This window comes from Phodopus roborovskii, unplaced genomic scaffold, assembly GCF_943737965.1.
Source record: "Phodopus roborovskii unplaced genomic scaffold, PHOROB, whole genome shotgun sequence".
NCBI lineage: Eukaryota > Metazoa > Chordata > Mammalia > Rodentia > Cricetidae > Phodopus > Phodopus roborovskii.
Window position 1 is genome coordinate 8,029,460 of NW_026126485.1, and position 14,153 is coordinate 8,043,612.

Genomic DNA, 14,153 nt, shown 5'->3' on the forward strand with positions numbered 1-14,153 from the left:
CAGAAGCGGGATTTACCTGGGTTTTGCCCCCAGGCGGCAGAAGCCGCCCCCATCCCCCACCTTCCCCAAAGGGCAGGGTTTAACCAGGTGGGCCCCACATCATCATTTCCACTTGACTCAACCTGATGCATCGGAACTACAAACATCACCCTAAAACCAGTTTGAGACTGTTTTGCTCCAGACAACTCATGACTAGCTAGCTGTAATGGTGTACCTTTTTATTACACCCTGTCCAGTTTCAAATACAACTACAGTCAAGAATTTTCTGCCACACAGTGACTAACTACATATGTCACAGCCAGTTCTGTTGAGAAATTTGGTTGCTAAAAATTTTCTTCCTACAGGATCCATTGGAGCAATCATCGTCCCATTTCAGCAGGAAGTAATCTTAATATGACTACGCCCCCTTTCCCTACCCTTGGAATTTTGGGATAATAGTCATTGTCTTTGGGTTGGTTTTAGTTATTTGGGATTGGGTGATGCTTACACTCGGGTTTATCTTTTAGACAGTAATAGGGAATGGTTGGTAAAGGTATGATTTAGATGGGATATAGGTAGATTAGCCTATTTTCTTGAGAATTTGAGTAAGAATGAGATAGTATTTTACAGCTTACATTGTTGTGTATTCTTATGTGGTAAGCTATGTAAAATTAAGTTTATATTTTGTTATATTGTGTTAAATGTTTCCACTTATAATATTTTATGCACATTATTTTTTACCATATTCTATGTATGTATACTTTTCCTGTATTCAAGACATTTTGTATATTAATACAATTTGGGATATTTATCTTGCTGCCCTTTATAGTTCTACCTCTTGTCTTGACACTTATACTCTACCTCTATTTTAGGGATTTACATGTAGGTATATGTAAATAGTTATATTGTTTAAGTATTTGTTCCTGCTTTACTCAGGAAAGTTTCAATCAGTCTTTTTAGCTAAGTTCCCGAGTATTACAGATTATCTTCACTCACATTTCCTGTACCTATGAGATTAGTCAAATATAGATGCTTAATCTTCAGTCACTTCATAAACATGCAGAACATGACATTTAAATGTTTTAATATTAGTACTCCATTGACATGAGACACTGTTGCTCCTGACAGCACCGTGCACTTTCCCGAAAATATGTTGGACACTGTTGTTGCTCCTGCTGGAGTTCAATCTTGCCTCAGCTAATGGCCTGTTGGGCATAGAATTGCCCCCACCTTAACCACTGATTTGGACATGCAGTCCTATGTGCTTACAGAAGACAAATATAGAAGACTGCTTGATCTTGCCAAGTCAGGGTAAGACAGCCATTCTATTTCCTTGCTGTTGTTGTGGTCTGTCAAGTTCTCTTGGCCTTAGCCAAATCTGGGTGTACCAACGTCGCTGTGAGACCTAGGGTGACTGTTCAGGTGGCTTGCTGTTTCTGTCCTTGCTGCACCTTTTGGAAGTTGTCCATCCGCATTTCCTGTCTACTCTAGTATTGTTAATTTCCTTCTCAGGTCTTGATGAGGTTGAAGATTAAACTATCACAACTATTATTCTCTCTTCCTAGTTAGATATATTAGATACTAGACTTACGTTTTCCAGCTTAGGACAACTCTATTGTAAACTCCATTATGCCCTCACCCTAGGACTAGATATGTAGGTCATTTTGTTCTCGATTTTCCTTTTCTTAGAGCACACTTGTTATTCACTGTTTTGTTTATAGTTTTGTATTAAGCCTAAATCTTTTCTTTAGACTAAAAGGGGAATTGTAGTGAGATAGTCCTTCTGTAGCACTGACCACGCCCATTGGGGTGTGGAGCGATGGGCGGAGGTGACCTGAGGAAGGAGGTCGGAGGGGGCCAGGAAGGCGTGCTCTCTTTCTGGTGTGACTCGGACAGGAGAGGATCGGGTTGAATTTCCTGGTGTTCATCTGTCTAGGTTGTAAGTTATTTCTCCCTGAATAAACATCTATTCGGCCTATTTGTTTATCCTGATCCTTATTTACCGCAATAATAGACCAACCAAAACTTTGCTAGTATTAATCAGGATATTCTTATGTATGTATACACACATACCATGATTTATGTTTAAAAACAAAACAAACAAACAAACAAAAAACATGTAAAAGAGTTTACATTGATGTCAAGGCCTGGTCTGCTGTCAGTGGCCATGTCTGGTTCCATGGCCATAATGCAGCCATGGTGGTCTGTGTTGATATCCATGGCACTTGTTACCACCAAGGTCTCTTTGGACACCTAGAGACTCGGCTACCTCCTATGACCATGTGCTTATCCAAGCAATGGTCCCCCACAGGGTAATTCTGATCTAACATGTCTGTACTGCCACTAGGGGCCATGGCGATGTATGTACCTGAACTATAGTTGAGGACCATGTCTGGGTCTGTGGCCTTACCACAGCCAATGTCTATATTTATGTCCATGGGTCCTGTTACCATCAAAGGCTGAGTGGATGTCAGGGATCTATATGTGCTAGAATTCAAACACCACACTGCCATCTGAGCCATAATGATTTGAGCTACTTGAAGTTCCAGCTAGGACCATGATGATATCTGGACCCAGGATGCTGCTAGAGACTATGTCTGGGTTCATGATCCTAATGGAGCCTGGATCTGTGTTGATATCCATGGCTGCATTGCCACCAAAGGCCACAAAGATGCACAGAATCTGGGTCACCTGTAGCCATGGTGGTATCTTAGGGCCATGATACTTTCAGGGTCATACAAACCTGAATGACATGTGCTGCTATCAAGAGCCATGGTAATGTCCAATCCTGGACTGCAGCCAAGGACCATGTTTAGGTCCTTGGCCTGCCACAGCCACAGTCTGTGTTGATGTCCATGGCTCTTGTTACCATCAAAGGCAGTGAGGATAGGGCTAAGGAATTAGCCCTGCCCCTCACTGACTATAGCACTGGGGAGAACTGTATCTCACTTGGGTAGCACATTGGAGCTGATCCCACTGGTAGGTGTATGAGTAAGATGACTCAGAGGGTTCTAGAGTGGTAGAGCTAACCACACTATCTGTCATGTTGTGATCAAAGGAGAGATGTCTCTCTTACCACTTACTACCTACTACAAGGAGGAAAGCTGGTCTGGGGATCACAAGAGTGGGGGAGCTGATCCTGCCCCTCACTGGCTGCAGGACTTGGGAGAGTAGACCTTGTACCTCATTTGGTCAGCACAAAGGAGCTGACTCTATTGACTGGGACACAGGTGTTCTGGCAAAGAAAACATGCACGAGAGATCTTGGCCCTCCCCTCATCTCCCTATGGTGGAGTGGTCTAGGGAGAGAAGCCCTCCTATATCCCCTTGCCAGTTGAGGCAGATGGAAGAATTGGCCTGGGGCTGGGGTATAACAGCAAGGGAGTAGGCCCTGTATCTTGCCTGGGTGGAACAATAGAGCTAACCCTGGTAGTGAGGGTATGGATGAACCAGGCCTGAGGTTGTGAGATCAGGTAAACTGACCCTGCTCAATGCTGCCTTCTACAGTGGATGATCTAGCCAGCACAGTGATGGAGACCTCACCATACTGGAGACAATGAGGAAAACCTGGTTTGATAACCAACCCAACTACCACGCAGGTCCAGAACCAAGTCTATGAATCAGCCTACCCCAATATCCAATTCACCTCATCTGTGAACTGGTAAAGCATGTAAAGGGGCCATACCTAGAGATCCAAAGCTGTAGGATCTCTGTGACACAAGACAGAAAAAGGATATCTAAGAGGAGTTCCAGGGAGGGTCCATTATTGAAGGTGGAGCAGAAGCCAGAGGCCTCAATCCAGACCAATGACTCTTTGCAAGAAACACTAACAAGTAAAGATGTATGGACTAAAGAATATACTGTGAGACTCTTTGTTTCACACTATAGCTTCCAGGCTGAGAATATGTTTGTATGTATGCTTGATTTAATTCTTTTAGATATTGTAATGATTATCTATTTATAATGTATTTGTGTATATGTGTGTGTTTAATGTTATTGTGTGTGTGTGTGTGGGTGCCCACAGAGGCCAGAAGCAGATATAGGCATTACATACTCAAGTTGGAGTTGCAGGCAGCTGACTGGCATGTTTGCTAGAAACTGAACTAGCATCTTCTGAAAGGTCAGGAAGTATTCTTATCCACTTAGAAATCTTTCCAGGCTGAGATCCCAGTTTCAAACAAATGCTAAAGAAAAGCTACACCAAGTGCCAATGACAGGAGGAGGTAGGAATGATGCCTGTCTATGTAATACACTTGGAAAGAGGGAAGCTCAGTTGGGGAATTGTTCCCATCAGATTGGCCAGTAGGCTTGGACTATGTATGGTATATGGTGGTTGCTCAGGAAAATAGGAATCAGTCTACCTCAAGATCCAGCAATTCCACTCTTAGGCATATACCAAAAAAAGATGCACATTCATACAACAAGGGCATGTGTTCAATTTTGTTCATATCAGCATTATTTGTAATAGCTAGAACCTAGAGGCAACCTAAATGTCCCTCAAATGAAGAATGGATAAAGAAAATGTGGTTCATTTACACAATGGAGTACTACTCAGGGGGGGGAACAAAAAAATGAAATCTTGAAATTGCAGACAAATGGATGGAACTAGAAGAAACCATTCTGTGGGAGGTAACCCAGTCACAAAAAGACAAACACTGTATGTACTCACTCATATGTGGATTTTAGACATAGAACAAAGGATCATCAACTTACAATCCACACTGCCAGAAAATGTAGGACACAAGGAGGCCCCTAAGAGAGACATATATGGTTCTCTGGAGAATAGGAAAGGGACAAGATCTTCCAAGATTATAAGTAACATGGGGGAAGGGAAGAAGGGATTAGGAGGAAGAGGAGGGTGAGCATGAGGGAACAGGAAGATTGAGTCAATGAAAGAATAGAGGAGAGCAATAAAACAGTTACCACAATAGAGGGAGCCATTGTAGCTTAATGAGAAACCTGGTACCAGGGAAATGTCCAGAGATCTACAAGGATGACCCCAACTAAGAATCTAAGCAATAGTGGACAGGCTACCTTAATGCCCTTCCCTGACAATGAGATAGAGGACTACATTATACGCCATCCTAGATCTTTCATCTAGTAGCTGATGGAAGCAGAAGCAGACATCCACATTTAAATATTGAACTGAACTCCTGGAATCTAGTTGCAGAGAGGGAGGAGTGATGAGCAAAGACATCAAGACCATGCTGGAGAAACCTACAGAATGGGCTGACCTGAACAAGAGGGAACTCATGGACTCATGTATGATAGCTGGAAAACCAGCAGAGGACCGATCCAGATTCCCTGAATGTTGGTGTTAGTTAGGAGGACTAGGCAGTCTACGGGGCTTCTGGTTATGGATCAGTATTTATCCCTAGTATGAATATGGAATTTGGGAGCTCATTCCACATAGAGGGATATTCCCTCAGCCTAGACACATAGGGAAGGGCCTAGGCCCTACTCCAAATGATATGACAGACATTGAAGACTCCCAATGGAGGCTTCCTCTTTGGGGACCAGAAAGGGGGTGGGATGCGGGTTGATGGGGGGAACATGGGAGGACAGGAAGGTTCTGGAACTGGGAATGACAAGTAAAACATTCTTGTTTCAAATTTTGATTTAAAAAATAAATAAGAAAAAATAAAGCTATGTTGTTACTTTTATGTTATTCTTTTAAATTTTATTATGTTTTTGGTGGGAGAAGTTTGAAAAGGAAAAGGGTGGATATGAAGAGACATTGGGATATGCAATCAGGATGAATGACATGAAATCCACAAGAATCAATAAAGATCTTGTTTTTAAAAAAGTAATTGTTTGATTTAGGCTAATGTCTTCAAATATATTTATCATTTACTGCACACATATATTAACTGTTTTATATAATTTATGCTCATTCTCATACATATGATTTTAAATAATACGGTCTTCATGAAGGATGTTCCCATGTATTCCAGCTTACCCTGCATATAGGAGAAAGGCTCATTCTGGTGATGCAGAAAGTTTTCTTTGGAATTGGCTAAAGATATCCAAGATTATACTACCAGAAATAAATAAGCAGTGGACCAATCGTCTCTGCTACATAGCTGATAATCACAAGAATTTATTTGTGATCTTAGGTCTGCCAATCATTTGATGACTGGCTGATGAGGCTGATGAGGTCTAAATTCAACTGCAAGACACAAGGCTTGAGTTTCATTAGTTTGTTTCTCTAGTAGTTCAGGAAGTAGCAGACTAAACTAAACTGCCATGGTAATATGAAAATTCTAGAAAGATACAGAATACATAAAATCTTAAGATGAATAAACTAAACATTGTGCATTATTTTCTTTGACCTCTCATGAAAGTGTGAGGCATATGACACAGTAGTCTCCTGAAAAGGCCTACGGGTCAGAAAGTGGCTGGAAACTCAACAGTGGCTGAGGGCTGTTTGCATAATGCCTTAGTATGGATCTGGGAGTGGAATGGAAGGCCCCATGCTGAAATGATGGATCTTGTTTGTTTGGAATGACTTCTTGGGCATTTGTGGATGCACTGTGTTTTCCTAGTAGTGGGATCAGATACTTAGTAGGAGAAAAAGGGGACTAGAGGTACAGGTAATCTTCATCTATCAAATATCAAAAAATAAGTTCAGATTCTATGACGCCTGAATTCAGCCTTCTGATGTGGGACCAAGTATTAGATCTCAAAAATTCAAGAGAATATCTTAGGACTGGAGAGTAATATAAAAATTTAAACCTAGATATATATTAGATACATAACTAATTGAGTTGTTGGTCAAAGGGTCCCCTGGAAATCTTCAAACAACCCAGGCTATGTGTTGCTCTATACACATTGACAAAAATGCCCATTGCTGAAGACAATACACTAGTCATTGAACATGGAGAAGTTAAGCTGTTGCTTAAATAGAGCCTTCACTCCTTGTTCCAGCATGTTTGATATAGGAAGGTACTCTGAATGTAGCAAGAAGAGAAATATAAACATCAAACTATCCACAAACCTTTGATCTACAATGGTATCTTGCCTGCAAGGTATTCTATGGAAATGATGACACAAAATATCTGGGGGTAACAAATCAATAACATATTTGACTAGGTTCACTCCCTGAGATCATGAGATGGAATACATATTCGACCCTGCCTGGGTGAACCAGAACAAATACTAGTGATTATGTGTGTGTGTGTGTGTGTGTGTGTGTGTGTGTGTGCAAGTGCACATGTGTGTGTGTGTGTACCAGATGGCATTCTGCTATACTTACATATTAATACTCTGCTCATCTATCATCATAGAAGCTTCTTCCTACAGCAGATGGGGTAAATACAGATGTACACATCCAGGTATTCAGAGAGTGAGACCTATAACTACTCTGTCTTAAATGGAATATGTCTACCAAATTCCTACCTTCAGCACTCGGGAAACCCCACAGAAGAAGAGGAAAAGGTGTTAAGAGCCAGAGGGGATAGAGGATACCAAGAAAGCAAGACATTCTAAATCACCATAATTAAAGCTCATATGAACTCACAAGAACTGAGGCAGTCAGCATGTATAGGACCTACATGAGTCTATACCAGGTTATCTGCTTCTGTATTATAGCTTCTAGTGTAATGTTTTTAATGGACTTATTGAGTATGTGAATGAGTGGGTCCCTGATTCTTATGTCTTTTCCAGGGCTCTTTTTAATTCTCTTTGTTTGTCTTGTCTATTCTGGTGTGATAGTTTTGCTTTATCTTATTATACTTTATTTTGATACATTTTCTTAATATCCCATATAAGTCTGCTTATTTGGTAATGAAAGACAGAAAATGGGTGGATTCAGACAGGAGGTTTCGTGGAGATGAACAGAAAGATGTAGATGGGAGCAGATCATGATCAGGATATATTATGCAAGAAAAAAAAAGATCTATTTTCAATAGAAGGGTAAATTTGAAAGAGCACTGAGACAACTTCAAATCCACTTGGAACAAGCTCATATGAGATATCTAATGCCCCAAAGCAATTGACTTTGGGAAAAGAAAATAAATTCACCTTCAGTGAGAAATGGTAAGATCATTCACCATTTCAAAGCATGTGTACTATTTTAGTAGATACAACTCACATGGAAACACAGCTTTCAAACAGGAGAGATAACACTTATAACAGTCTCAGGTCCAGGTTAGAGTACCCTAAAGTAATATGATACACTTATTGCATTAAGAAAAAAAAAAAAACAGTATTTATCAACGTCTCTAGATTCCAGAAGTCCACGTACAAAGTTCCAGATTGTTCATACTGGAGACCTTCATCCTATACTCCATGAAGCCTACATCTTTCATAATCCCTCACATGAGAAGTTCCAAATGTGAGTTCTTCTTTTAAAGGGTTCATTTCTATTGGATAAGAACCCCACCCTAAGTTATCTAGCAACAAGACTGAGCTATTAGCTGAGAATTTATAATTCATAGTCAGCTCTAAGTAGGTTATTTGGGACTAAGTGGTCAGAACAAGAAATGTTCATTTACAGGGTTATGACGACCATTTTAAGCCTGTGTCACATAGTATGAAGGAGGTAGAATACTCTATAGCTGAACTTGGAATGTTTTTAGTTTGTCTGCAAAGGCAATATTCATTGTGAAGCTGATTAGATATATTTTGGCAGTTATTTTATCTTATGTTATATGTGTTTGTCTGTATGAATTTCTGTAATGCATGGCTGATGTCATGGGGCCCTTAAGAGAATTCCAGGTCCTTTGGAAGAGCAGCCAGTCCTCTTAACTTCTGAGTTATTTCTTGAGGCCCTGATTAAACAATTTTATAAACAGATTAAAAACCTCTATAAACTACCTAGGCTTACCTCAGTAATACCACAGTCAAGTTATGCTAATACAGCACAGAAAACAACACTCAAACATCAAGAGATGTAATAAAACAGCTGCTACAATATTCCAACTGCATTTGCAAGAACCAGCAAGAAATAGTATGATTCCAAGTGCTCTAGTAAAAGTATGTCAACAAAGAATGATCATGGAAAGTGAGATCAATTTAAAGACATTTGTAGCACAAATTTTAATTGGTATTAATAATGAAAGCCCAGAGACAGATATTGGGGTTAAACCTGAAGATCAGAGAAGCAAAGCAGCCAGCCACTAGAGAGTTCTCACCTCTACTAATGCTCAGACCAAAATGGCTACCCTGTTGTCAGACTGCATCTCCAGACTATATCTGTCTCCACCAAAATCAGACTGCACTGAGCTTCCGTCTGCTCCTGCCTTATGTTACTCTCTAGTGCTGGGATTAAAGGCATGGCATCCAAAGTGCTGAGATCACCTTTGTGTGAGCTCTGTGTTTCTTTTAGACTGTATCAATTTCCCATATCCCAGTGTGGCCTTGAACTAACAGAGATCCATCTGCCTCTGTACCCTGAGGGTTAGGATTAAAGGTGTATACCACCACTGCCTGGGCTCTATGGCTAACTAGTATGGCTATTAGGATAGAAGTGTGTGTCACCACTGACTAGCTTTTATGACTAACTAGTGTGGCTAGCTTGGCACTCTGTTCTTCAGGTGAACATTATTTGTTAGATCATAACAAATGGTGGGAGTCAAGCAACCATAAATGAAACAGTAAATATGTAGGAAAATCTAAGTGCATATTGAATACAGGAAAAGTAAAATAATTTAGATGGGTTTAAAGATATTCAAATTTGCATAAGAATGTGGAGCAGAAGATAAGACAAGTGCTTTCAGATTCAGGATTATTTGGAAAGGGGTGAAGATATGTTACAAGTATGTTTTCCTGCCAGCCTGGTCCCACAGCCATGCAAGCCCCAAATAACACACAGAGACGCTGTATTATTAGATATAATGCTTTTGGCCTGTTACTATCATTACTTATTGGCTAGCTCTGTCTTAAATATTAACCCATTTCTATTAATCTAAATTTTTCCAAGTGGTCTGATCTTACCAGAGAGAGGGCACGGACCTGGGCTCTCTTGGTCTTACATGTTGAATATCCTCCTCTATCTATCCCCAAATCTTCCTTGTCTCCTAGTCTTGTCTATCTTGCTATCCTGTTGGCCAACAGGGCTTTATTCATTAACCAATAAGAGAAAAATATTTACAGAATGACATCTCCCATCAAAAATAAACATCTTTAACTGATCTTTATAATTGAGTTTACTTATACAATTACATAAGAAGAGATAATTAACTAGGAAGAGAAAAATATATAAGAATGTAGTACTTTAAATCAGTAATTCAATTAAATAGAATAAAATTTAAATTGTATAGGAGAGGATATTAAAGTTAAGAGAAATACTGGAAGATTGTACACAGAACTGTTTGTATGAGACACAACTTGATAAAGAGAATGGGAAAGTATACAGTCACCATTCAAAAAATAAAATAATAAGATGAAACAAAGAAATCTTTAAGGACTAAGAAATATAAGGCAAAAATGAGTTTTTTCTACAGATAAAAGTTTTAGTTTTCTGAGCACAGATTTTAATTTCTCCTTTCAGGAAGAGGCTGGAATGTGAGAACCAGTCCCTGACCAACTGAAGCAAAAGAAGCAAAATTATACCTACCTATACTGCTTGGAATGTATATGAAAATCACTTTGGCAAATAGTTTACTATTGGCTCTGTCAGATTTACACAATCTATTGACATTTCTTGGTGAATCCTCATAGAGGCGTTTATTTTACATATGTACAAATGTAAATAAATGTATATCAAAACACAATTACATTATCTTTGCATTCTTTTCATGGGTGATGCATGCATACATTGTGGCAGAAGAAAAACATAATAATATGTGAGATGAAAACAAATACATACCTGCATCCTGATCATGTTAGAAACGCCTATACATGTAAAAAAAAATTGTATAAGAAACAAACATGCAAACCATACCTAGTATAAGTGATGAGGCAAGATTATTCCTTAATACAAACTACAGTTTGTGTAGTGAGTTGGAGGAGAAAGTTGTGAAATAAATGATACACAATTTATTATTCTTATTGAATATACTACTCAGTATTTTCATTCCAAAATAATCTGTCTAGCTGTGAATCTTTATTTATGTACTCTCCTACATTTATGCTACAAGGCTGCCATTAGTCATTTTTGTGGCTATAATAAAACACCATGACCAAATGAAGCATATGGGATAAAAAGATTTTGAGGGTTATTATTTCAGTGGTTCAGTTCATAAAAGTGGGGGTGTCATGGCATCAGGCAGCCAGATCACGAAGCAGAGATTTCCAACTTCAAACTTTAACACACACAAACAGAGAGAAGTGGAAGGTAAGCAAGCCTATGACTTCTAAAAGCACAACCTCATTGCTGTACTTCCTCCTGGAAGGCTGCACCACCTCCCTAAACAGTGCATGCAAATGGGAAATTGAGTGCCAATGCCAGAGCTTTAAAAGTACTACTCATTCTAGTCACCACAATGTCATACTCTCTTAAAGAAAAATAAAAACTTTGTTTAAAACAAACAAACAAACAACAAAATGATCAGGAAGCTAGTTACCAAAACATCAAATAATACAATTAAAAGGTGGAGTATAGAACTAAATAGACAATTCTCAATACAGAAATATAAAATGGCTGAAAGACACGTAAGAAAGTGCTCCACATCCTTAGCCATCAGGGAAGTATAAATCAAAACAGCTGTGAGATAGTACAGGTCAGATGGCTAAAATAAAAAACACCAATGACAGCCTATGCTGAAGACGATATGGAAAAAAGGAGAACACTCTTCCACTGTTGGTGGGATTGAAACTTGTGTGGCTAATTTGGAAATAAGTATGGCAGTTCCGCAGGAAAATGGGAATCAGTCTACTTTAAGATCCAGCAAATCCACTTTTGAGCATATACCCAAAAGATGTACATTCATACAACAAGGACATATGTTCAACTATGTTCATAGCAGTGTTGTTTTTAATAGGCAGAACCTGGAAGCAATCAAGATGTCCCTCAACTGAAGAATGGATAAAGAAAATGTGATACATTTACACAATGGAGTACTACTCCAAGGGTGAAAAACAAACAAACAAACAAACCAAAAAAGCAAAACAACCACAAAAAAAAAAAAACCATGAAATCTCAAATTCACAGACAAATGGATGCAACTGGAAGAAATCATAAGAGGTAATCCAGTCACAGAAAGACAAGCATGGTATTTACTCACTCATGTATGGATATTAGAAATAGAGTAAGTGACTAATAGAGAAACTAGGAAACAAGGAGGACCCTAAGAAAGAAATACATGGTCCAGCAAAGGAGGGGCAAGAGACAAGAACTCTTGAGCAAATTGGGAGCATGGGGGGAGAAGGGAGGGAGGTAAGAAAAAGAGAAGGGGTGAGGAAGAATGATGGCCAATGCCATTCTGTACATGTTTCTCTTGTTGATTAATGAATAAACCACTGTTGGCAAATAGGAAGGCAAGATAGGTGGGACTAGGAGAAAAGGAGGATTCTGGGAGATGTAGTAGTGAGGAGGGTCAAGATGTAGGGGCTTTAGAGAAGAGGTCTGGGCCCTTCTTTCCAGTAAGATAAGACCACCTGGAAATACTTAGATTAATAGAAATGGATTAATATTTAAGGCAGAACTAGTCAATAAGAAACACTAGTAACAGGTGAAAAACTTTATATCTAATACAGCGTCTCTGTATGTTATTTGGGGCTGATGGGACGGACAGTGGGACAAGGATGGTGGGAAAATTGCTGGTAACAGAGACTTGGGTAGGAGAACAAGAGGAATCAGGAGTCAGGGGAGGAGCAGAGTAAAGCAAGAAAAGAGATAACATAATATAGGGAGCCATTATAGGTTTTAAAGAGAAATCTGGCACTAGGAAAATATTCCGAGAGCCACAAATATGACCCCAACTAATAGTCTAGGCAGCAGTTGAGAGGCTGCCTTTGATGTCCTTCCTCAATAAAGCAATTGATGACTAACTTAATTTCCATTTTAGAGACTTCATCCAGTAGCTGATGGAAGCAGGAACAGGCCCCTGTAGCTAAGCACTGAGCCATACTCCTGAAATCCAGTTGTAGAGAGGGAGGACAGATGAGCAAAGAAGTCAAGACCATGCTGGAAACCTACAGAAACAATTGATCTGACCTAGTGAGTTCACAGGGACCCCTGTTGTAAAGCTGAGGAACCAGCATTAGACCAAACCAAGCCCTCTGTAGTTGCCAGTTATGAGGCCTGGGCAGTCTATGGGATCTCTAACAGTGGAAGGACTATTTATCCCTAGTGCTCAAATGGATGTTGGGAGACCATTTTATATGGAGGAATACTATTTCAGCCCAGATACATGGAGGAGGGCCTAGGCCCTCCCCCAAATGATGAGGCAGACTTTGATAATCCCCCATTGATGGCTTCATTAACCTTGGGGAGTGGGTGGGGAATGAGTTTGGGGGGGTCAGTGATGTGCACGGAAGGATAAGAGGGAGAGGGAAGGGGGTATTGATATACAAAATAAGTTTGTTTCTAAATAAAAAGATAATAATAAGAACATTATATTCATAATATATAAATACATCTTTAAAAATAAAAAAAAATTCCTCAGGGATAAGAATCTCAATACTTCTATCCCCAAGACTATGTATTCTAGCATTGACTAACATGACTTTTGAACACAGAGAGTCTGAGGTCAAATACTTATTCATTTATTCTACATATACTGTGATGTAAGAAGGTAATTAATATTTTTCACCTTACCATTTCCTTGTCTATAAAATGAAAAACACAATAATATCACAACTCCTAGACCATGACTATTGTTAGCTATGCTGAACTATATACAAAAGTCATATAGAACAAAGCCAATATTCCTCACTTTGAAATTAAATAATTAGGTATATTTTATTCAAATGAGATTTTTAGTCTTGATATATTTTCATGACCTTTTCACTGTAGTGAGTTTATCTAGTAGTCATTATGCAAATTTGCTAATTATTGTACCTTTAAAAATAAAAATATAATTGATGCCACCTTGCTATTCTGTTATTTGCAGCAGTATCAAAAGTTTATTTGAATAAATATGCATGTTTTAAAGTTCAATTTTTGGTTTAGAAATTCCTCCCACATAAATGAAACTCAAAATAAGGCATACCAATTTACTTTTAGTTCACTACTATTGGAGTAGATGGGGGTTGCTCAGTGAGAAAACTGTAGGAAGCTTGTTGGTGATT